At 36.7% G+C, this 26,559-nt stretch overlaps 1 protein-coding gene across 1 annotated transcript in view; it reads left to right on the top strand.

The window, feature by feature from the left end:
- The window catches only part of PTPRD (protein tyrosine phosphatase receptor type D), a 1,172,008-nt gene that overhangs the window by 242,211 nt on the left and 903,238 nt on the right, over positions 1 to 26,559 (top strand). The window contains exon 3 of the mRNA XM_068176134.1: positions 2,563 to 2,635. The gene's annotated coding sequence lies outside the window, so the exon portion shown is untranslated. The remainder of the gene's footprint in view (positions 1 to 2,562; positions 2,636 to 26,559) is intronic.

Genomic DNA, 26,559 nt, shown 5'->3' on the forward strand with positions numbered 1-26,559 from the left:
ACAATGCATAATGCACCAGTTTTCAGGACATATGAGTTCATATTGCTTAATCAGCATTCCTATGATGTGATGATTAGTTAAGCAACTGAAGTAAAAAAAAAAATTGATGCTTTTATAGACATAAAGGAAATACTAACTGGTGTATAGTATCTGCCTAATAAATCTCTGCCATAAATACAGCAATGTTAAAATGCAACAAAATATGTATTCAAGCTAGTAATTTGAACCATGTCATTAAGCCTTCAGCACTGACAGCATTACTATTTGTGTGTTTCTATTCACTCTGCTTCCAGTCTGACTGTGGAAAATAAAGCAGATATTGAAATGCTTCTGACATAAAAATTATTGACTGAGTACATTGTCATATACAACCATGTTTCACCACATTTGAAATCCCTGCAAGACCGTATTAAATAAATGCTCCAAACACAGGCTCCTCTTGTTTTTTTGTACTACTTAACAGTTGCTTATAACAAAAGTTTTCTACCTGCCTATTTTCAATTGTCTTCACGCTGTATATGCAGTGAATTAAAACAAAAAAAAAAAACAAACAAAAAAAAAAACCAAACCAAAACAAAACAACTGCTGAAACTGTTACTGTATTATGACAAAAATAGAATAGTTTCAGGGGAGAGAGTTTTTAGGGTGAAACATTCTTGATCATTGGTGGTCATTTATTGCTATTTACTTTTATTCTCTCCTAAATCATTTAGTAATATTGTAATTTCTGAATGACATGACTGAGATATATAAAACAGTGGAAGGTAGTTATCAATCCCAGACTGCCAAGTGAGTGGATAAAACACAAATTCATGAGTGCTGTGTATAAAATATCACAGTATCACAGAATGGTCAAGGTTGGATCTGTGTCTACCTCCCTGCTCAAGCAGAGCTACTGAAATCAGGTTACCTAAGACCACGTCCAGATGCTTTTCAGTATTTCCAAGATGAATAATCCATAGTCATTTCTAGGCAAACTGCTTCTGCATTTAGTTACAGTAAAAAAAGCTGTTTTCTGATAGTCATACAGCTCTTTCTGTGTTTCCTTTTTCTCATTGCTTTTTGTCCTGCCATTGGACACCAAAGAAAACAGCCTGAGTCGCAACTTTGGCTCTTTCCTTCAGTTGTTTATGTATTGATGAGTTTTCCTTTGAGACTTCTTCTCTCCAGGCTGAAAAGTTCTACCTCTCCCAGCCTTACTCCAAAGCAAAGATCACAGAATCATAGACTCATTGAGTGGTTATGACTGGAAGGCACCTTAAAGATCTACTAGATTCAGATCCCCTGCCTGGGTCTCCTTCCACTAGACCAGTTGTACACAGTGCTATCCAGCCTGGCCTTGTACTCTTTCACAGATGGGGAGTCCACAACCTCTTTGGACAACATATTCCTTCTTAATATCTAACCTAAATGTACATTCCTTCAATGTAAGGCGATTAGCACTTGGCCTATTACTACATGCCATTGTCGAAAATCCATTTCCAGCCTTCTCAAAAGCCTCCTTCAGCTACTACAAGATGCTACAAATTCTCCCCAAAGTCTTTTTTTCTCTGGACTGAGCAACCCCAACTCTTCTAGCCCATCTTTGTGGAAGAGATTGTCCAGTCCTGTGGTCAATTCAGTGTCTCTCTTCAGGACTTGTTCCAACAGGTCCATAGCTTTCTTTTGCTGGGCGCCCCAGCCTCAGATGCAGCACTCCAGGTGGAGTCTCAAAAGAGCAGAATAGAGGGAGACAATCACCTCCACTGACCTGCTGGGAACACCACTTTTGATGTTGTCCAGGCTGAAGTTGGCTTTGTGAAGTGCAAGTGCACATTATTGTGTTGTGTTTTCCTTCTTATCAACCAATGCCCCTAAATTCTTCTCCTCACAATCTATTCTCCACCCAGCCTGTACTTATGGTTGGGTTTCCCTAGTCAGGATGCAGGACCTTGCATTTGGCCTTGTTGAACATCATGAGGTTTTCACAGGCTCACCTCTTAAGTTTGACTGCTAGTGAGCAAGAGCTAAATGCGTGCGTTGAATGGATATCTATATGGTAAAGGTTGTCACAGATTTGCGAAAAGATAACTTTACTATTGAAAAGACTACAGTTCTGTTTCCATATGCCTCAGGTAATTTACCAAATGACATACTGTTGGTGCAAGTACTGCAGGTTTTGGTGATATGTTTGGAGTATTTAAAGAGCTAATAGCATAAGTTCAATTATGGAACAGTATTTTTGCACAAAACACTACATTGAGAAAGGGCTGGTCTAGCGCAATGACAAAGAAAGAAAGTGTTTATGACTAAGACAATGTGTTTGGAACACAATTGTTTCATAACCACTTCAATCAAGTACAGATAATTTCAATACAATTAATTGTGTATGAGTATGATTTATATTCTTTCACATCACAGTTACTCGAGAAATTCCACTTTCTATTGCTGCTTTTCATTTATTACTGTTTGCAGAATTTATTTATCATCAGTGTATTTAATTTTTTTGTCTCTTGAACACTTCAGAATTTATTGGTGTTGCTGTAGAAAAGCAAATAAAACATGTTTGATTTTCTGTTTCAGGGAAATCTTGAAGAGTCTTACACTTTTAATCCTCCAGTCGTTAACTGTGCTATGAGGACATTCTGGTGAGGCGGTAAGTTGGTGTAGATCTATTGCTTTGATCAGTTGAATTGTCATATCAGATTTAACTTCTATAACAATGTCCTTCAATGTCTAGCTGACAAACTTCCCTTCCAGGCTCTCTTGGCAAATTTCCAAAACTGTAAATCTGTGATCAATTTCATATGTAAGAAGTCTGAATCACAGAAGCGTCAGATTATTTCACATTTACAGATCAACTGTATATCATATAAACAGAGCAATTGAATCCTACATGCTCAATCCTATTTTCCAGAAATTGTAGGTTCCTACACACCTGGAAATCTGGAGGATTATTGTAATTAGTTTAGTAGAGCACAAGTTACTCAGGAATGTCAGATATTGTCAGATTTCCAAATTTTAGTAATCTATTTATCAACTACTTGTCAGACTCCTTCCAGAATATTCCATATCCACACCCATATGATTATGACAAAACTCTAAAGGCTTTTTCTGACTGCAAAGAGGGCTTGTAGATTTAAGAGGTCACTGCAACCTATGTTCCTGCTCTAGTAAATTATATCATAGCTTCTGTTGCTCTTATATATTCTGTTGATAGTAACACTCTATTAACTCAATATAATACTCCCTAACTGAGAATTTTAATCTGAAATAGGATTATTTTTAATTTTTCTATTTAAATACTGAGTAGAGACAACAGACAAAATGGTTACTTATTTCTAGGTGTTAAAAATGTTTTGAATAAAGAAGGGCCCAATGACTGTGAGTTATGTTTTAGACAATTGTGTCTCATGTCTCTCAGCCTTTACCATGCTCATTCTTTTTCTTTCAGTCAACGTTTGTGCTCCTGTTGGAGCTTGAGTGCTAGAAAAAAAATCTTCATTTTTTTAATGAAACACTGTGTGCGTTTTGCTAAGCTAGATACCATGTACAAGAACAGTTTTTTAACTCCAGTTATATATATTTGGTATATGAAAATTATTCATGTTCCAGAATTTAATAACTACAAGAAAACCTGCTGAAACTCTAGATCCTAAGAAAAATACAGTTGTATGTTATTTCATATTCTACAAACATACAAATGGTCATTACATTTTGTACATCAATTGCAAAGGTAGGACTACTGATGCAGCATAGATTTTAATTCTCTGCTCTCTTATTGTTGATATATGGAGAAATTACAAAGTAAACAAGAAAAATTATTTCTGATTTTAATGTATGAAGTTCACCCATAGTCTGTGACTTTTAAACCAGGCAGATAATTGTTCTTATCAGTCCTCTAAGTGCCTTTTTCTTTGTGATATCATTAAAATATAATGTCACTAACTACACTGTAATCTAAAAGAAATGATGTCACAGAAGCAGCGTCTATTTATTGGAGTGAATACCAACAATTAAATTCCAGTTTGATACTAAGTTTCCTTTTCAATGATTTTTTTCCTTGCCTTTGAAAATGTGCTACAGATTACAGTGTGATCTAAAACATGCTGTTTGGTCATCCTCTTATCTCATTTTATTATCCAAAATACAAATTATTTTTATTGGAAGTAATAAAATTATCCCCCTTTGTTGGTGTTTCCTACTGTAAAAATACAAGTAGTTCAGATGTAATAATGTATTTTACCCAAATTAATAAACACTTTCTTAAAACAAATTCACATTCTTAAAGTAAAACCTAATAAATGCAAATCTAATTTATTTCTGCAATCTCACGCACCAGTATGTGGGCTTTTGTGGGGGTGTGGACGCTCCCGCCCCGCTCCTGACTGCGCCTCCCGCCTACTGGCCCCGGCACAGCCGCGGTTTTGGAAGTGTCCCTGTCCTCCCCGAATCTGACGTCGCCACCTTCCTGATCCCACTCCGGCTCTGATGTTTCCGCCCCGCTCTGCCCCTCATAGGGACAAGCCTTTCCTGACTGTGTGCCCGTGCCCACAACGTGAGCACGTAGTCTCTGCCCCGTTTGTGTCCACACCGTGTCTGCAACACGCGAAGTGCCCATCCCCGCCCTGGTCTCTGGGTTTCGCGTCGCCGTCGCGCGCATGCGCGTTGCCAGCACCGAGAGACGAGCGTTTGCTGCCGTTCTCCGCTCTGTCTCGGTCGGCTGCCTGGCCCGCGCCGCCGCCGCGATCTGGGAGCCCTCCCCCTGTGCCTGCCGCGCGGCCGCCTTTGCGGCTGCGTGGGCGCTCGCCATGGCGCGCGTCACGGTCCCCTCAGGACGTACAACCGCCGCGTTCGTGCTCCCCATCTCCTCCGCGGTTCCCCTCGCCCTCACGGCCCCCCCCGCTCCCGCCGGCGCCGCAGGCTGCTGTAAGCTGCCCGCCGCTGCTGCTGCGAGAGGCTGCTCCCCCTCCTCCCTGGGCTCTGCACTCCCTGCATCCTCCCCCGCCGCTGCCGTTTCAGCCTGTCCCGCTGTAAGTGTGGTTCTTGGCTGATCTATGTTCGACTGAGGGGATTTTATGTCGGAGGACCCTAGAGATTCTGGGGGCTCAGGGGAATTTGAGGAACTGTGGGAACCCGGAGACCCCGGGTATGATGGAAAATTTTCCCCTTGTTTTTCCCCAGGATGCAATCCTGCTTCCCCTGGGTCTGTGGTGAAGAGAGCTGCCCCATGCTGCTTGCTGGGTAGTTCTCCCCACGGTGCTCCTCCAGGAGTTTGAGCTGTCTGCTGTAAAATGACAGATCCTTTGCCGCGTTGCGAAACTGATTCCAACATTATTCTTGCTGGTGGTAAAAGTTTCGTGGCGATCTTATTTCTTTTGCTGGCCAAATGGTATAAATGTCTGTTGATGTGTTCCCAGAAAGTTTGTTCAAACAAGAGGTTTGTCTCTGTGTGCGGATAATTACACCGCACCCACGAGAGCAGTGCTCTCAGCTCTTTTGGAGCCATCTCTACAGGATGTATGGATACCACCCCCTGTAGGGCTGAAAAGATTTGGACCTGTTCCTGAGAGTATGCCCCCCTCCATGTTCTTAATTCAAACTGTTCTCACAAAAAGCTGAGTCAGCACGAGGTCAGTCCGGAGATGTTCCTGGTCACCGTCCAGCAGATCACAGGCGAGAAATTCCAGGTGCACACTTCTGGTTTTCCTCCTCTCCGGCCTGCTCACGAGATGATTTGTCTTGGTGAATGTCAGGGTGTTTTGTCTTGAGCTCTCCGCTCCCTCTCTGTCCGGAGCCTTCTGAGTGCCTTTTTCCCGGGTGGAGGTTAGAGGTGCCTGATAAATTAACTTCTTTTCACAGCCCGCCAGGAACGCCAGTTGTAGGAACGTTGTTGTGTTTTCAGGCCTCACGCCCTGGTTGGGGTGGCCCGGAAAGGTGGAGGTCATCCGGCTAATTGGCTTCTCGCCACCGCCCACCTGGGGAGGCCAGTTGTAGGAACTCACCCCTGGTTGGGGTGAGCCGAAAAGGTGGAAAAGTCTCTCCTCCAACCCGTGTCTCCAAAGAAAGACTCAGTAGTCTTCAGCCGTCCGGTCTCAAGGTAGTTTATTGTATGTTATCTAAAAGATTTCTCCCTGAGCTGCTCTGGTCCGTTCAGCAGTCGGGCAAGGGCACACTCCAACGCCCAGGGGGCTGGTGCCCTCTTTTATATCATATATTACGTATTAGATGTTTACAGTTTTTCCCCAATGCCCATCACCTATATTGAACAGTGACTTTCTACTGTAAACCAATCTGTGAGTGCCAACATCACCAAGAACATGGAGGTTAGGAAGAAGAAGGAAAGAGGACAGGGCACACCCAAGTCCCTCCATCTTAGAACTTCTGACCCCCATGTACAAAACTCAGACCCCTCTGTACAAGGCCTAAAACCGCCCTGTACAGCACTCAAAAATTCTTCCTCTCACTTTGTGACTACTTCTACTATAATATCTAAACTTTTGTGATTTCTTGTTCTTCCTGCAAGGTTGGTAAATTGTTCCATGGATCAGGTTCAAAGCCACAGGAGTCTGTGGCTGCATTCCAGGGCCTCAAATACTTCTGACCTAGGCCCAGAACATCCAAGAGTGTCCAAGGGACATTCTGGGGTCCGACAGTAAACTATTTATTAATATTTATATTTCACAGTTAAAGAATTCTTGATTGTCTCTGGCTAGATTCTCACTCCTTCAAGACTGTAAATCTGGAATAAATAAAACTTCCTAAAATCATGTCAATTCATCAAATGTAAGACATTTCCTTAAAGGAATTAATAGCAAGGGGAAAACAGTGGGAAATTAAAAATGGGAAAAAAAAAACCCTGCCAAATTTACGGCAAAGTCTCAGTGGTTTAATATTTTTGTTAGTTTAAGAATTCTGTATTTGTGGCATAGGTATACAATAATATACAATTTTTTAACTTCCATTCATTTTCATTTCAGCTGTTATGGAAAAAAATCCAAATTGTGCAAACTATCTCTTACAGGAAGTACTTTAGCAAAACTTCATTAGCAAATTGAATAGAGGTTGCTTCTTCTATGTATTGATTTATCTTAAACAGAAACTCAGTGATTTTTTTTTTTTTTCTGCTTGGTGAGCACAGTTTCAGCCCTGAAAATGTCAACATAATATTCCCCTTAAGGGTGAAATTTTGATAATGCAGAAATACAAAGCATGTCCCTCAGACTTCATTGTGTCTCAGATTCCATATTTAAACTTGGATGAACAGAGATATGTCTGTGGCACTTTTATGATAATTAAGATACATGCAAGAGGAGACAATACATCTTCGTAATTTAGAACAAATTTGTTGTAATTGATTAAAAAGATGAAAATTCTAGATACAGGCATATAAGATGTGGACTATTACTGGTTTTTGATCAGGGTCTTAAAGGAGGCAATTGTTTTTTAAGCCTTTTATGATGGAATTCATATTAGTAATAATAATATATGAGTATTAAAGTTCTTAATACTATCAGTTCAATAGCTTGGCAAGCTAGAATAAGTATATTCAAGCTTTAATCTCTAGCCCATATTATTGAAGCCAATTTAGATTTGTTCAGTTTCAACATACTTTTAGTTTAGTTATTTGGCTAGCTGAAATGTGATGATAGAAAGAGTTCAAATACTGAGGATAATGAATTACATTACAAAAAGTTGTGCATTTTGACAATAGTTTGCATCCCACAATCACAACAGACAACAGAGTCATCTGCTCCTTAAGTCAATAAGCAGTTTGGAGTCTTGTGGCTAAACACGGATGAGGGGTCCCGGAAAAAAGTGAACACTCCCACACTCAGGTAATACTGTAGCTATGGCTAAAAAATTCTGGTTCATTTAGCTACTTAACCATCAGCACAAAATTCACTTAACCACTTAACCAACCTTAAAATTATGAAAAAAGAACCTCCTTTTTTGATAAAAATCTATATTGTTCATAAATATAATTTTACTGAAACTGATAACATAAGGCAAGGTGTCATTTCTAATGAAGGAATAGTGATTAAGAAAGCAACCTAATAGAATTGCAAAAAAAATCAATACAGTACAGATACATTACCAGTGAAAATATTTTTGTCCGCAAAATTGTACGTACTTCAAGTAATTTAGTTCTTCCAGAGTTCTTTCATTGTGTGGATAGAAACTGGGATAAACAAAATCTTCATGAACTAGTCAGGCTTCTATTGAAAGTATTCGATTCTTTCTTGATATTATTCTATTACAGATGATTTTCAATAAAATGAAAGGAAAAACATTTTTAATCTGTATTTTCCTTTCCAAGAAAACAATAGTATTTTGGTACTCCCAAATATGCAAAATACAGCAAATAATAGTACAAGGAAATAGACAATACAAGTCAATATTTCTCAGTATCTGTGTGCTAACCAGAGATGAGTCACAAAAGGCAATCTAGAGTTAGAAAAGAAAGGTTGTAATAGTATAATCTAAATAAAAAAAAGAATGTTGCTTCTTTGCAACTATAGTTTTACTTTTCACAACCAGGTAGTACAGGATCTTGCAGTACAGGTTATATGGTCTATTTTTAGCATATTTGGTCTTTTATCATAAGTCAGTTTATTGAGATACAGAACTTTTTAAAGAACATTTGTAGTGCAACCTGATACACGTATGATATACATATATTTCAATCATCTATTATAAATATTGTATATATATGGTATAATCCTGAGTTCAAAAATTAGTTAATATATTCACCAATTTTCCTATATGTTAGGATTATTTAAAGAAAAAGTATTGATTTTTTCACAAAAGGCATTTTAAGATCCTGTACAGTTTTGAGAGATTTTATTGCCTAGTTAGGGTTCTGTATACCTAAAGATTAATTAATAATTCATAGGAACACCTTTTTGTCTGAAATGTTTTTTGTGGAATTGGCTAAAACTTCATAGCAAAAGAGCCTATTTTCCATCCATGTATTCTTGGCAAAGATCAATATAGTTTAGAATTAAAAAAACAAACAAACAAAAAAACAAACAAAAAAATACAAAAAAACCCCCACAAAACCCCACAAAATCCTTGTTAAAATCCTCTTGCTTAACAAGTTGGAATGGTTTTTTCTTGTTATTGTTCTGGTTTTAATTTTCAAATGTATATAACATTAGAATTCTTACATTAAAAAAAGTTTTTATTGTCTGAAAGTAGTAGTGATTAAATGCAATTATGTGTAAAATCAGCATCCTTCTAAATCAAGTTGATTTTTATGAATTTTCTTGTATTTGATAATCACAGAATCACAGAATGGGTAAGAGAGGAAAGGACCACAGTTGGGTATTTGAACCAACCTCCCTGCTCAAGCAGGGACATTATAGAGCAACTTGCACAGGATTGTATACAGATGGCTCTTCGATATTCCCGGTGAGAGAGTCTTCACAGTCTCTCTGGGCAATCTCTTTCAATGCATTGTCACCACACAGTGAAGCAGTTCTTCCTCATATTTAGGTGGAATTTCCTGTGCATGATTTTCTGCTCATTGTCTCTTGTCTTACTGCTTGGCACCACTGAGCAGAGCCTGGATCCATCGTCTTATCACCCTCCTATCAGATACTTAAAGACATTGACAAGGTCCCCTCTAGGTTGTCCTTTGAGACTGAAGAGGCCCAACTCTCTCAGCCTTTCCTTGTAAGAGAGATGCTCCAGTCCCTTTATCATCCACTGGACCCTCTCCAGGATTTCTTATGTCTCCCTTGTCCTGAGGAGCCCAGAACTGGACACAGCACTCCAGATGTGCCTCACCAGGCTGAGTAGAGGGGCAGGATCATTTTCCTCAACCAGCTGTCAGTGCTCTTCCTAATGCAACCCAGGACACCACTGGCCTTCTTGGCCACCAGGACACACTGCTGGCTCGTGAACAGCTTGTTGTCCACCAGGACCTCCAGGTCCTTGTCTGCAGAGCTCCTTCCCAGTAGATCAGCTTCCAGCCTGTTGTGGTGCCCAGGGTTATTCTTCCCCAGGTGTAGAACCCTGCATTCACCTTTGCTGAGTTTCAGAAATTTCTTCTCTGCCCATCTTTCCCCCCTGTCAATGCCCTTCTGAAGGGCAGAACAGCCCTCTGGGGTGTCCGCCACAGCTCCCAGCTCTGTGTCATCAGTGAACTTGCTGAGGAGGCATCTGCCCCCTGCATCAATAACTTGCATCCAAGTTACTGATGAACAAGTTAAACAATACTGGATTGGTATTGAACCTTGGGGACACCACTAGTGACAGGCCTCCAGCCAGACCCTACACTACTGATTACAACTCCTTGGGATTTCCCATTCAGCTGGTTTTTAATCACTTCCCTGTCCACTTGTCTAATCCACAATTCCTGAGTTTGCTTGTGAGGATGTTGTGAGAGACAGTGTCAAAAGCCTTGCTGAAGTCAAGGTAGACAATATCCACTGCTCTGTCATCTGGTTACTTGTTTCATTATGAAAGGCAATGAGGTTGTTCAAACATGAGTTGTCTTTAGTGAATCCATGCTGACCCCTGATCAGCTTTGTTGTGGGTTGGGTTGGTTTAGTCAGGGACTTTATTAATGTCAGTTAGACATGTTCCTTGTACCCCTATTTTCCCTCACAATGGTTTGATCCAGGGTGTTTACCACTAGAGCAGACCTATCAGTCATCTCACTCCTCCCAGGGTTTCTCCTTACATGGTTCTGTCAATCAGGGGTTGTCACTCCCTGTTGGGGTGTCAACCTTGTAACCACTCCTTGCCTCTCCATGAAAGTTCTGTGTCAATCACCCCATCCTTGTATTCCTATTTGTCCCAGAATGCTGTACCCACCTCTGCTATATCACCGTTGGCTGTGAAGCCCTACCTTGGTTTAACCCCACAAGTCAAGACAGGTTTCCACCCTGTCCGCCCACCCCCTATTTAATCTGATGCAATCTTTTGTTTGTTGCCATTTTGCCTTACAACGAGCTGAGAGCCACTCTCTCAGACCACACAAGGGGGAATACAAGTTCTCCATTTCTCGGACAAAGTGTCCTTCTCTCTTCCCTTTGCTTCCTCTCAGCGTCTGGCCACCAAAGCTGCTAACCCACGCTGGGATACTGCACAACCCCGGAGTACCTGTAACGTAGCAGCGATGACCTCACAAAGAACCGCTAGCCGGCGCTTTTGCTGCTTGAGGTCGCAACGAGCAGAAACACCGCAAGCTTCTTGCCTTCCATATGGTAGTCACAGGCTCCAGAATGAGGCACGCACTCCCTCACCTGTCCTGTGATTGAGGTGAGGCTGTCTGGGCAGTAGTTCCCTGGCTCCTCCTTCATGCCCTATTGGAAAACCAGGGTGACATCTGCTGTATTCCAGTCCTCAGGTACCTCTCCTGATTTTGATGACCTTTTAAAGATGGTCACGAGCATCGTGTCTAGGATGTCCAACAGCTCTGTCAGCACTTGTGGATTCATCCCATCAGGGCCCATGGAATTGTGGATATCATGTTTTCCTGACTCTAACTCAATCCTCTGTGACCAAGAGGAAGTTTTCTATCCAACATTCATTTACCCTGATCTTCTGGGTCAGATATTCCTGGGGGCTGGTCTCGTCAGTATAGACTGATGCAAAGATGGCATTCCATAACTCTGCCTTCTTTACATCCTGTTACCAGGGTCTCCTTTCTATTTACCAATGGGTCTATATGCTCTTTTACTTTTCTTTTGTAACTGATGTATTTGAAAATCCTTTTTTGTTATCCTTTACATTCTTGGCCATATTTAATTCTAGATGTACCTTGGCCTTTCTAGTCTCATTTCTACTTTGATCACCTCTCTATATTCACTCCAAGTGATCTAACCTCACTTTCATCTGCTGTGTATTTCCTGTTTACTCTTGAATAATGACAGGAGTCTTTTATTCATCCAAGGAAGTTTCTTGCCCTCTTCACCTGATTTCTTTCTCTTTGGCATGCATCACTCTTGAGCCTGGAGGAACTGATCCTTGAAAACTGACCAGCTCTCTTGGAGCCCTCTTCCTTGCAGGGCCTGTTCCTCTGGGACTCTTCCAGGAAGATCCCCAAAGAGGCTAAAGTTAGTTCTCCTGAAGTTGATGGCTGTAATCTTACTCACTGTCCTGATACCTGTTCATTCAGTACTGAACTGCACAATCTCATGGTTACTACAGCCAAGTCTGACCCCAACCTTCACATCATCAACAAGACCTTTCTTATTTGTTAGTATGAGGTTGAGCAGCAAACTGCTGCTTTTGGAATCATTCACTACCTGTTACAGGAAGTTACCATGGATGTTTTCCAGGAACCTCCTGGAAGTGTATTTCATAATGCATTTCTTTTCTATAGATTAGTACAGTTGATCTTTTAGAGAGTAGGTTTTACCTGCAAAACTAAGAATAATTAATTTTCATGTCATCTAGGACAGTGATAAACTTTCCATAGACAGAGGCTGAAATTCTGTTGTACCTTATGCAAGTTATGAAATACAATATGAAGCTTCTCAAAACAAGGCACCCAGAGTAATTTTTTTTCATTTATCTTTCCAATTTTGAATTCGAATGCACTTTCACTACATCTATAATGCTCAGTGTTGTTATTTTGATTCTTTAGAGCATTGTATCTGTTGAGAATTAGTGAACAAGATTGTGCAGTTACTTTCCCAATGTTCTTTTTTTATTATTTCCTGGTAAGATCCTGGGAGAAAATTGACTTTTTTAGAGGAATTATCATTTAGACTATGTTTTCCATGCACATTTGAACTATCTGTTTGAGGCAGCACTTTAGTACAGGCATTCAAAAATAGAAAAGCAGGAAAACTACTTACAGTGTACTGAAGATGTTAAACTTTGTTTTAGATTTTTAAGTATTATAATACAATTCTGTATAATATATGTCATTCTGAAACATTATAAAGCAGAATACTGTGTATTCTTCTCTCTTTATGTTGGTGAACATATAATAAATTTATTCAACTTTTCTGTTTTATAAACCACTCAAATCTAAGATGACTTCATATTTTCACTAGTCTTTCAGTAAACATGAATAGAAATGTTGAGTGACCCAATAGTTGACAGCATACATGTTAAAAAGATATGACAGGCCTGACCTTTTTCTGAAGTCTTGTATGAAAAATCTGGACATAATATCTTTACAATTGACTTGATATTCAAGATTCCAGAAGGGCAAAAATGCTTTACTTTTCTTTGTCTGCTTACTCTGTGCTTTCAACATGCTTTGATGTTATAAACAACTAATATTTAGTTTATTTTGTTGAATTCATTATTGTAGTCCTGATTTCCTGTAGTAATATGGATGACATCTTGGAAGTATAAAAATGCTTTTTTACTGCTTAAAAATAAGCAGGTTGCTGTTACATATGAATCCTCTGACAATACTATACTGATGTTGTACTAGAAATCATGAACAGTGGATTTTTCTGTTTTTATGTATTTTGCGGGAAGAATAGTATCAGTACTTGGCAAAAGTAATTTATTCAAAGTGTTTGTCTTCACACGCTTTCATCTTTACAGGTGAATGGAAATATGTTTCTGATAAGAAACATGCTATCTTATAGAAAGGATTTAAATTATGTCACTATGATGTACTACATGATTTGTATCAAGAAATTCACAGCCATAGTACAAAGCAAGCTCCTATCAGGTTGATATTATGCCATCACAACACCTGGCTTCCTGCATAGGTTTTTAAAATCTATAGTTTGCACATTTTCATTATACAACTATTACTGGTAGAAACTGATTTTTGAAAATACCTGTAGAATAGAAAATGTTTTATTATAGTTATTCCAATACAAGATGCATTATTCCAATATATCAGAAAAATACGACTTTTAATTTTTAATTTGCTAAAAACCTTTTAAAATTTCTGAATGGTTGCAAAGAATACATTGACATCAACTTTTTACTTGGATTATTATTTGCATTTTCTATTTACAGGATCAGATTTCTACTCTTTTTCTATATTTGTTATTTTGTGATAATTCATCTCTTAAAATCTTTCATAAATTTCTTTTGTCCACGAGAAGCACAGCATCTTGTCAGATATGGTGTTCTCTCAAAATGTAAAACAAACAAAGAAAGCACAAGCAAAACCAAAAGCAAAACCAAACCAACCAACCAAATTTAAAAAACCCTAAAAACCCAAACAAACAAAAAAAGCCCACTCAAATCCAGAAGCTTTGTATACTTAAACCAAAATGCCTTTTATACATAAACTTTTCTTTTATAGGTAATAGCACATAACTCTATGTCACTGAAATAGGATGTTCTCAGATTAGGAGAAATTGCTCATAAAATAGGTTAGCAGTTATGGTGACAGTTCTAAAACTGGAATACAACAGAACTTTTTTTTTTCAGCCCCATAGGTTGAAATTTGTTTACCTAATTTGTTGCAATATATCAAACAGAATACAAGATTTATAACTCCAGAAATATGAGAGAAGAAGAATGACTTTGGATAGAGAGTTCTGTTTTAAAAAGTTTTGTCATTGGGTACCACTTCAAGTAATTCATTCATATGAACTAGCTGGAGCCATGAGGCAGATTTGTTGAAAGTAGGCTGACTGGTACTTACTCTGTTTTAAAGCTTCTGATAAGTCCCATATTATCCAAATACAGTAAACATAAATTTTTCCCAATACTATAAAGTCCTTTATGTCTCAATAGCCAGATTCAAGTAATACATTAGGTTACAAAGGGAAGAACTGCAGTAATGACAACCTAGGAAAAAGAATCACACCTAGGAAAATCAGAAGGCCTGATCCTGAATTCATTTTGGTACGTGAGTTGGAGTTAGAGAGAATTTCAAATGTATTCAATTCCCTTGGTGAATGTCATGTTTCCTCAAATATTTTTTGTTTCGAAATAACATATAAAATTTCCTTTACTTCTATGGCAGGAAATTAGGAAAGACACCATTAAAAAGAAACTATGAAAAAGTTTGTCTGATGGGATGAAAAAAATAGTGCATTTGAAGGAAATTGCTGTTTTATTCTCCAAAAATTGTTTCAGACTAGAAGACAGTGATACATTTCATGATTCCTCTCTTTGCAACATGACTTAATGACAAAGAGATACTTTTAAAATAAGCAAACAAACAAACACCCAGAACTCCCTCCTCAAAAATCAATGCCAAATTATTTTTTAATTATTTAGAGGTGAGAACTTAGTTACCTGAAAATCAATTTCATTTTTGAAATAATGTATATACAGATTCAGCTGTCTGGTTGTTTTGTCCTATGTTAATTAGACATTTTCAGAATATCTCTTAAAAAAAAACAAACAAATATTGACGTTACTCCTATAATTCATTGTACAAAGAAGAGGTCTGTATTTCATAGAATCATAGAATCATAGAATGGTTTGGGTTAGAAGGGACCCTAAATGTCATCTAGTTCCAACTCCCTGCCATGGGCAGGGATGCATTTCACTAGACCAGTTTTTTCACGTTTCCATCCAACCTGGCTGTGAACACTTCCAGAAATGGGCATCCACAACTTCTCCTGGGTCTGGGTTCCAGTGCCTCACCAGTAAAGAATTTTCCTTAATATCTAATCTATACCTACTCTCTTTGAAGCCATTCACCCTTGCCCTGTGACTACATGGTGTTGTAAATAGTTTCATTACCTCTTCCTTGTAGATTTCCTTCAGGTACTGGAAGGCTTCAATTAGGTAACTGCAAAGCTGAGGTCCCCTGAAAAGGTCCCTTTTCCAGGGTGAACGATTTCAGTTCTCTCAGCCTGTCCTTGTAGAAGTGCTCCATTCCTCTGATCATCTTTGTGGCCTCCTTCTCGACTCACTCCACCAAGTCCATGTCCTTCTTGTGCCAGGGACTCTATAGCTGAGTGCAGCACTCTCGGTGGGGTCTAACAAGGCAGAGTACAGGGACCGAATCAAATAACCTCCCTTAACCTTCTGCCATGCCACTTTTGATACAGACCAGAAATGGGCTGCAAGGTCATTTCTCATCACACAGAACCTCCAAGTCCTCCTCAGTAGTGCTGCTCTCAATCTGTTCACTCCCCCACCCTTTATTGGTACTACAGATTGCCCATACCCATGTGCAGCACCTTGCAGGAAACGTTTCTGAAATAGTAAGCAAGAGCTAAGATTTGTAGAATTCAAGACTGAACTTTAAAGTGTTTTTTCTGATGATATTAATGAAGATTTGGCTAAGGAAATAACATAATGATTTTTTACTCACATCATCTCATATATAACTTGTGATTTTTTTTGCTGAATGAAAAATATTTGTCACAGTTTGTTCTAATGAAGAAATATATTTCTAAAGAAGCAATGAGTATTAAAAGTTTTTCATTGAGACATTTACTCTGTGCTACTGTAGGTGACTTTGTTCTACTCTCCTTTTTTTTTTTTTTGCCTGATTAAATTTTTATCTAAGGTAATAAAAATAATTATAAAATTTAAGTCAGCAGCTGTTAGCACACATATTTTTGTTGCTGACAAATTCAATTAAAGACATTGCTAGCTAAACCAATCAAATAACAGGTAGCACAAAAAAGGTCAACCCTAAATTATTGTTTCCCATATTAATTTCCCAAACCATTAAGTTTGTAAAATTAATTTGAAATTGAAACTCATAAAAGTAAATTATGGAGAATTCCTTGCTAGTTTGTGGTTATTCTAGAGCATAAAACTGTATGTCTTCCATGCATAATGCTCCTCCTAATATTGTCCATGTTGCAGCACAAGTACAGACAATACAGGTTCTAGCAGTATTGCATTAAAAAACCTATTTACAGGAATGCTAATTCTAGTCAGGAAGATTTTTTCCACTCCCCTACAATAACAAACCAAATGTTCTTTTATTTTGTTTTGAACGATGTTTTGGGATATTTAAAAAAGAAAAGAAAGAGGGTTTGGTTCACAGTAACAAGCAAAGCTATTAAAATAACCACAGTATCTTTAGAAGTTGAATAATTCAACAGGGAATTAAATTTCCAAAATTCTAGTGTGAGTTTGAATTTCACCATAAATTAAAATGCAAATGAGAATTAAAAAACCTAACCCAAAAAGAACTTAAGATTAAGATAGGATGAATCAGTTATTTATACGGCTACATTAAGCTTTTAGTTACTGTAAACCAAGCCCCGTTAAAAGTAATATTTACCAATAATTTTACAAATCTGAGGTTTCATGTTCCCTGATTTGTTTCTTCTAAAAATTGCAACGGCTTGCGGAAGTTATAAAGAGCTTGAAAAGCTACAGAGGTAGAGAATTGAACATGATCACAGTTAACTGATTTTAACAGTGAATGCTTGTTAAAGACAGAATAAGGCTTTTCCTGAGAATATCAACTAAGAAAACAATACAAGTCAGTAAAAACTAGTCAAAAAGAGAGATAAAACCAATACACATTAAGGGTTTATAAAGGAAATTACTACTAAGCACCTGAGGTTAGTCTGGTAGGCACCATAATGGTTTCAGTGATCACTCATCTGGAATTAAAATGTCTGTCCTTCTTTCTTTATTTCACAATATTGTTTATGGTGAAACTGAATATGTGCCTGCTGAAGTACCTCATGGATAACTCATGTGCATTAGAGCTGAAATCCAAAACAAACAAAAACCAAACCAAAAAAAACCAACCACAAAACCCCCCAAGATCATCAGGATTATTCAGCCCATGAATATCTCTTAGACAGAAAAGAGTTTTGGGGAATCGACAGAAAAGAGTTTTGGGGAATCAACAGGTGCTACCACAACACATCCCCTGCTTCTACAAAAATGTGAAAGTAGTTGATTTCTAATGACTCCAGAACAGTAGTTTAGCTCATGTTAGCCAAAAATGCTTTACAGTTCACTGTAGATACTTATTGGCATGAAGAAGTGTGAATCTATAGCCTTCTTCAAAGAAGGCAGGCATTCATTTTGTTTTAATAGACTTATGTGACGCTGACTATTTTGCATACCTTTTTCTGGGGCAACCTTTATAAAAGCTTTGTTTTACTAGCAGAAAATTGTTATTCAGCTTTTCTTTTATATATGAAAGCATTTTTTGATTAATTGTTATCTCAAAGGGAATAAAAGTTTCTAGCACATTAAAGCCACCATGTAGTGAAATAGTTCCACACTGAGAGACTATGGGACTTGAATTTGAATATATATTTTATTCTAGTAGATAAACAGATTTTAAATTTTAAAATTTAATGAATTACAAATTTTTATCCTTGGTAATTTTGATTTATTTCCTTTTTAGTCAGAAATCATGTCTTTGACAAATTGCAGCAATGTCAGATTCTTAAGTGCAAAAGTTCAGGTTGTTTTTTTTTTTCTATTCTGTAGGTATTATTTTTTCCCAAATTGTAGCTGCACATTGGATTTACTTAGAAAAGTGATTGTTTGCAAGACTTTTTGTTATAAGAGGCTAGGTACAATTTGATTTGGGATGAAAAAAAGAGGAATTTTGTTTCCTTCTTATCAATCTTTATTAGTGGATAGATGTTGAAAGCTGCACATGAAAATATAAGTGCCCAGCTCCCAGTTTCTAACATTAATTAATTGTGGCAAGAGAACACAATTCACACATAAGTTTTAATGTATAAAGTCAAGAACCTACATGCTCATATTTAAAATATAACACTGCCTCAGACACACATATCACTTTTGTCTGTTATTATACAAGCTAAAATCAAGTGTTTTTGAATAAAACTCAATATACAAAGTTTAAGTAAACTGTAGAAAGGGATAAAATGTTTGAATTTTTTTGAGATATACAAACTATTCAATAAAAATATATCTGTTTGAAGAGTGCTTCTAGTTAGACCAGTGAAAACTGTATAAAATAGATAAGCAATTTATTTTCTCTAACTGATTCCATACAAACTGATGGGAAGCCTTCCAATGTCAATGGGGATGAATGGCGACACCTGCCAAGAGAGTTTTGAGAAGTTATTTCATCCAATTCTCAATGTGAAAAATATTTGACTGAATGGTTTACTACAAGGAGTATAAGAAATATAATAGTCATTATATATTTTGACTTTTCTCAGTAGAAGAAGTTTAAAAACATTAATTTGCAAATGAAATTAACTTATGTTACATCATGCATTATTCATGCATATATTCTATATCATTCTTTTATGTGTTAATATTCATCAGTTTTAAATAAAAGCATAAATAACTTGAAAGCAAGAAAACAAATGCCCTGTTACCAATCTTTACACTTCACATCTTTGTACTTGCCAGCATAATTGAACTTTCCATTTACATTAGGTTTACAGTTACAGAAGACAGGAAAATAGAGTGGTAGTGATTACAGTGATTGCTCTGCTGGGTTCCTTGCACTGAAAGATTTTCTGGTGTGTGACTTGAGCATTTGGCCAATTTCTACATGATCTCCCAACTTCCAGCAGTAGACCAGAAGCCTAGCCAGAACAACAGCTATTAGTTCCAGCTAATCTGCATATATTGGGAAATAAAGAAAAACGACCAGCTGTGTATTTGTAGCTCAGTCATCAACTTCAAAGGAAATACAGCTAGCTGGGAAATGAAAATGAGATCAAAACAGTGTCTTCAGTTGTGTAAAATTGAAACAACTAGTTTAATTGTTGCATGTGATAAGTTCAAGCAGATGCTGTACTTGATAAATGGACCTGAGTGTTTTTTCAAATTCTAAAATAATCTAGAGACTTAATTGATAGGATTATCTGATCCCTAAATACTCATTACAAAGAGGATTGCTATTGAAATCTTTTCTATTACAACCCATAGATTTTTAAAGAAAAGGAAAATACTTAGAATATCTTTTAGATCATTTTCGCTAATGATCATGTTCTTGAAGTGAAACATCCTTCCTATGCTTTGGAAACTGAAAAAAGTCTCAACAGAACTGTGATGTCTTAGAGTTGGTTCAAACAGGAATAATGCTATAACATCCATAAAGATATTAGTTATATTCCTCTGAGAGAATTCATAGATACAACTGGGACATAAATCTATGTAGCTGGACCAAGACTGTCAAGATAGGAATAAATTGAGTGTTTCAAAATCAGTGATTTATTTTTCCAGCCCAAATCACACTGAAAGCCTAAAACAATTTAATTTATTATATATCTACCTTTTAAGTATCTATACAATTGGTGCATAAAGGTTATCATCCGTTTTGCTTGTTTTCATTATTCTGAAGATTTCTATGGGTATACCTAGATATATTTTCTACCTACTGGAAAAACACCTTGATTCTGCTTTGAAAGTTCTTAGTTCTGTAGAAGAGTTTCATGTGTAAGATAGGGAAATCCACTATCTTCACTACTTGGAGTTGGCACATTTGTACTGGTAGTATAATACTTCTTCAATGGGGAAAAAACTGAAGGCTATTACTCCCCTTCTCCTCCTCCCCTTCCCCATGATAGTTTGCTGTTTGTGAATGAATGCAATGTTCAACACAGCCTCTCCACTTTGTGCACTTTTTGTCCTTAACTTCTCTACTATCTGCAGTGTCAGAACATCCTCATCTTCTCAATCCTTTTCAATCTTTGAGTGACTTCCTCAACCGTCATCAAGCTCCTGCAGTAATTTATTGGTATGTGTAACTTTTCCTGCTTAATTGAACGCTGTTAAAATAACATGAAATATCAGAAAAAACCCTGCTAAATGGCTATCCATTGACACCACTTTGCAAGTATAAACTAGGATGCTCTTTAGATCTTTTTAAACTAATTTTCAGAGATATTTTTACGATGTTGCAATGTCTTACTATTTTTCTGTTGCTCCTTGAGGCATGCTTTACCAGCTCAACCATGGTAATATAGATCTGTCAGCCTCTACCCCTACCGGGTTCATGCCTCAGTCTGCTCAGCAGCCTCTGTGGAAGAAAAAATACAAGATTATATGCAGTTTATTTTATGCAGATAATCCCACCATGACTAAACACAAATCCCTGTCTGATTCTGTAGTTCTAGATCACTTACAAGGGAAGTAAAAGATCTGTGGGGAGAAAAAGGCTGCTTTATATTCAGCCTTTTTACCAGATTTAATTGGATTGTTCCTGGGAAGCAAAAAAAAATCATAATAATTAGTCAATTTTCATAAAAGCTTGGAAATTCCAGGTTGCAATAAAGTACTGTAAAGAAAGCTACCTTAAGCCCATTTTGGAAGTGTTTGTACTTCAATTTTCTACTTAATGCAAACTACAATATGTGTTATCATTGGCATCTTTGTGATGTTACAAGATAAACCTCCTATCTCCTGTAAAGTAGTAATAGATTGGCAAACTGACAAAAGCTAAATTCGCAGTAATTAAACAAATGAAATAGGTGGCAAATATTTCTTTTACTCCAAATAACAAGAAAATTTGAAACAAGTTAAAATGAATCCACTCAAAGACAAATTTTTTTGCAATTATGAGACTCTTAGTAAAGTTAGCATCTTGCCTGCAGGATCTAAAACCAAAGTGAACAGCTTGAAATACTGACATTGATCAGTTTGCCTTCTTTCAAAACAAAACCATATAAAATAAAATCTAAAGTGTATTTTTTTTTCTGAGTAGTATTATCTAGATTTCTGATGGTGGTTTTATGTAATGTTTTTAATTGACTGTTTTTCAAGGACTGTATCTATCCTTCAGTTTGTTTACTACTTCTTAAATGAGAATTCACATTAACTATAGAAAACATTGTTTCTTCAACAGAGAGTCTTCTTCTGTAATTTATTTGTGGCAACCCATCAGTATTTCATAAGAATTACATATCCTGAACTTTCATATATCATTTTGAACTATGAATTTTTAAGCTGGGAATTTGTTTGTCATATTTCTTACTATTTACTTTTCTACGCTTTTCTGTCACCTGCAGGATTCAGGATAATACCACCTGGGTCCCAGTGTCCTGGTAATTTCTTCCAGATCTCTGTAGTCACAACTGTTATGCTCCATGTTGCCTCATTTAGTATAACTGGATTGAACGAGGAAGAATAGCAAGGCTTAACAGTAGGGGGATAGGCAAGCTTTGACTATCTCCCCACCACTTTCTGCATGTGAATCCCCATGAAGTAACTAACTTCCCTAGACAAAAAACCAAGTCAGCTCTTGAGTGCCTCCATCCCCGACAGCAACAAGTGACTCACTGTATCATTTGCTTTTCCTTTTAATGCTCATGCATGGCTCAAGGCCACTTGTCCTGGATGATTTGTTTGAAAGTAAAATTTTATGGATGTATAAAAATTTATCTGTTTTAAATTTTTTCTTTTTTCATATCATATTAAAAATATTATATGCAATAATAATAAAAAGGGAAATTTTAAAAAGATACAGTAAGTTAAGCTAACTTAAGCCTAGATGGTTCTTTGCTTTGTAAGTGCACAACATAAAAGACAATCATACTTTTTATAAAAGTCACTAATCTACTTCCATCCTGGTGCTAGAACACATCTTCTTCTGAAAATTCAAATGAAAAATTAAGATTATATTGTTTTTCTGGGTTGATCTGAGATGGGAAATAGTGAGAAGTATGTACAAAGTTACCATGTGAACTATCATGAGAAGATTTTTATGTCTTTCATACTAGTGATCAGATAATACTTATTGAAAGGTGAATCAAGACCAGAACACATGAGGAGTTTAGGAAAAGAGACTGAGACAACTTAAAAGTCAAGAGGGAAAAAATATTTTTAAAAGGAAAATTTTGAATGTTAAAATGTCATGAAGAAGAGGTACCAAGGCATAGAAGAGATGGAAGACAAAGACAGATAGCATCATAATATTAGTGCTAAAGTAAAACAGAATTATATTTGTTGAGCTTTCCATATGTGTAAAGTGCCAGTGACCTTTCTAGTATCCTTTTTTCTTTTGCTATTTATTGGGAGAAACAAAACAAAATATAATACAGTCTTACATAGGAACATAAATACCTAAATGAGAAATGTCATTTACAGAACACTTCTTTAAACATCCACATACATAAATTAGATAGGTCACAGACAGGCACAGACAAAAAAAAGCCCTAAGCACAATGCAACATACTGTATTGGAAAATCAGAATCAAATGAAAATTATCTAGAAAAGCTTCTATTTTCAATCCCGTTAACAGTTTCTGCTTCAGGACAAGAAGCTCTTGGCTCTTAAATTGATTGCAGTAGTTGACAGAATCATTGAATGCATTGGAAGGGACCTTAAAAATCATGTAGTTCCAATCCACTCTTGACCTGGGCCACCCATTAGATAAGGTTTCCCAAGGCTGCATCCAATCTGGCTGAACAGTTCTAAGAATGGGATGGATAATCTTGACTTGACCAAAGATGGAGACTATTAATTATCTAGCTTTGATTGTAATATTTTCCTACTGATTTGGCAGCTGTCACAAAATTATATTTGGCTAAACTCCCAGACATCAAAATATGGGGTGGACCAAAGAGATTGAAATCCCTCCATATGTCAGCATGATTTTATCACTTTTAACACAACATATTTCAGATCCATGCTACATAAAAGTAACTAATTTTACTGAAATCAACTCAGTTAAGTTTTGTCCTGGTATTAGTAAGGTCTATTATTGACAGCTCCTGGGCTGTGTGGAGTATTTTGCTCTAAGAAACTCAGTTTCACAGACACTGCTTTTTGCTCACAGTTTCTCATTGATAATTATGTCTTTGGAGTTATCTGAGAACTCATCACAAGTATGTCATGAAAAGAACAGAAACTGGTTATTTTAGGGAATCCTTCTGTTTAGTGCTACAGTTCTAATTTGGAACTGCTCGTAAAGAAAAGCACACAATCTTTTGAGACTTTGTGTTACTTTAAACTTTTCTTTAGGCAAACAAATATCTCAGTCAATATGCAGATTAGAATAGTGTTTCTGAGACAAATTAACACATGACAATATGGAAAGATATTTAAAGGATAGGATATTTATATCCTTCCTTTTTTTAAGTAAAAATATTACCTCCTTTTGGAGATATCACCAAATAAGCTGAAAATTTGTAAAGAATATGTGCAGGGAGAGCCCCAGTTTGTACATTGAGAATAGCTATTCAGCCCATTAGAACTTTTCCTGAGGGTCCCTTCATTTCTACAGCCTATATCCTTTCCATAAGAGCTATCTATGCCCCTGTTGTGATTTGAACAGTGTCTGAAACAAGCGCACCATATGTTCAAAGTTACAGATGATTTTTTAACACTGCTGCTTTTGTGTAAGCTTGCGTCTATGGGCTGCCTTTTTAAGCTCTTACAGGTAGTGTAAAATATATATATTGTAACAGAATGAGTAGTGCTGTTTATAAGCAATTTGCTTTCATAATTTCTTACAGATTTAATATTTTCACTTCATGGAATCAGGCTCAGACTAATAAAATGAGCAATTGTAAAACTTAGCTGATTATATCTTTTGAAATTTCTCTCTGATTTTCTCTTTCTCTCTCTGTCAAAAGTTATAAATACCTACTGTGGTAGACTTGGTTTTGACTGTTCAACTCTATGGGCATGTCCATTCTGTACAAATCTGTTGAGATATGAAGAAGTGTACTGTGATGTAAAACTGAAAAATTAGAATGGAGAATAAGGTTCTGAGTTACTATTATCTATAAACCCTACTAGGAAGAAGTAGCATATTTTTCACTAGCAGTCTGATTTGCTTTTTGTGGGCCTTACCTGATGCATAAAACGAATTTAATTATACATTAGTTCTTTTGAAATTCATGATTGTCTTAAGTAGGTTATAGAATTAAAATTATAAGAAACACAAAAAGAAAAATATAGGGCAAATGCCACAAAATGCTTCTGAGAGGAAGTATCTGGCCCTGTTTAGTTTTATTTATATATGTGTGTGTGTATATATATATGTATTTATCTATAAGATATGTTCTCTGCAGGGAAGACACGCAAAAAAAAAAATCTGAATATGTTTAGAAAAAGTAGAGGTAAACATAGAAATGTATACGTTAAAAAAATATGTAGGTGTCCATTCTATTTCATAGAAACATAGCTATATTTTATAGCTATATTATAATTGGAGGTCAGATTTTTATTAGAAACCCAAATTCACATTTTGATCAAATGGTTTAATCCTTTAAGTTTTCAGGTATTATACAAGAAAATGCATACTATTGTCCTGAATGATCCCCATCATTTACAGAGTATGAATTGTCTCTGGCAGCAGGGGATGTTAGAGGCATTTGTTTGTAGAGAATTAAAAGTGACAGCAGGAGGATATCTGGTATCAGTAAGTCAACTATGCCAAGTCAGTTTTCCTCAGTGTACTATGAAATGATCCAATTCCTTTGAATTGAACACTGATGCAGACTTTAACTATCATAAATGAGCAGAAGGAATTTATTACATTTCTGTCAGCTAATCTGCATTTTTAAAAGTGGATTATACTGCAATTATATGCTTAAATACCATCCTACTTCTTTGCCATATCTTCTTTTTGCACATCTCTCCAACATTTACAATAATTTCTGCACATATGCAGGAAAACACTTTTCTTTTTGCAGGTTAGCGGGACAGAAAGTGTAGGATGGAAAGCAAAAATTATCAAAGCAGTAGGGATGGTAAGCGGTGATGGATTTGCAGTCCTATGAATCCAGGAATTTTCACCTCAAAATGTGAAGCAATAGTATAACTGAATTACAAAGATGCAGCTTGTTCCTATTAATGTTCAGAGTTTTTGATTGGCTAAATTAATCTGAAGTCATAAAGTTTGTTAGTGGTCAAGCTGAAATACCAGCAGGCTTCTATTGATCCTGTAAGAGGAGACCGTTTTTTCACTCCTGTAAATCCCTAAATCTTGATGCTGTATACCAGATAAATCTCTTAAGATCAAGTGGCAGAACCTTCTGCAGGACTTATTTATGTATACAAGCAACTGCTTTAGATAAATTTTGAAAAAGTTCTCCCAGATCTAATGAATCTGTGATTGATGAACTTTTTATGAATTCTACCATCCCAAGTAAAATGTGTTTACCATTATCCTTTTTTTCTGTAACCACTAATGGTGGCCTAATTCACTGTTTACAACAAGAAACAAACAAAAATAAAACTACTAATGCTCTCCTCCAAATTTCTATTTTAAGCTATACTTTAAGTGGTCTGAAATTTAGTGTTTCCAACATTCTGCAGTTCCAATTAGAGCCCAAAAAGAAAAAATATAAGAAGTCCTCTCAAAGCACCATGAAGAAATCTGTTATGTGCTTGTAACTTTGCTTGCCAGAAAATGCTTTTTAGAGAAATCTAGTAGGGAGCAAACCACTGTTAACTGAAATGGTGGGTTAAGGGATAAACTGATAGTGTAAAACCCTTCATTTTGATGGAAGGTGATCTTTTACTCTAGGTAACCCTGGGGCTTAGGTGAATGAATTACTAGGGCAAATGAAATGTGATCATGCAGCAGATTACCCTGTCTGGATGCCAGATATCTACCAAAGCTGCTCTATCATTCCTCTCTCAGGTGGACTGCAGAAGAGAAAATAAAAGTAAAGGCTCACAGGTCAAGATAAGGATGGGGAGACATTACACACACTGACTACCATCATGGGAAAAATAAAATGCACTTAGTTTACTTTACTGCCATTTAAATCAGAGTAGGATAATGAGAAATAAAACAAAAACCTAAAAAT

Source organism: Anomalospiza imberbis, chromosome Z (assembly GCF_031753505.1).
Source record: "Anomalospiza imberbis isolate Cuckoo-Finch-1a 21T00152 chromosome Z, ASM3175350v1, whole genome shotgun sequence".
Classification (NCBI taxonomy): Eukaryota; Metazoa; Chordata; class Aves; order Passeriformes; family Viduidae; genus Anomalospiza; species Anomalospiza imberbis.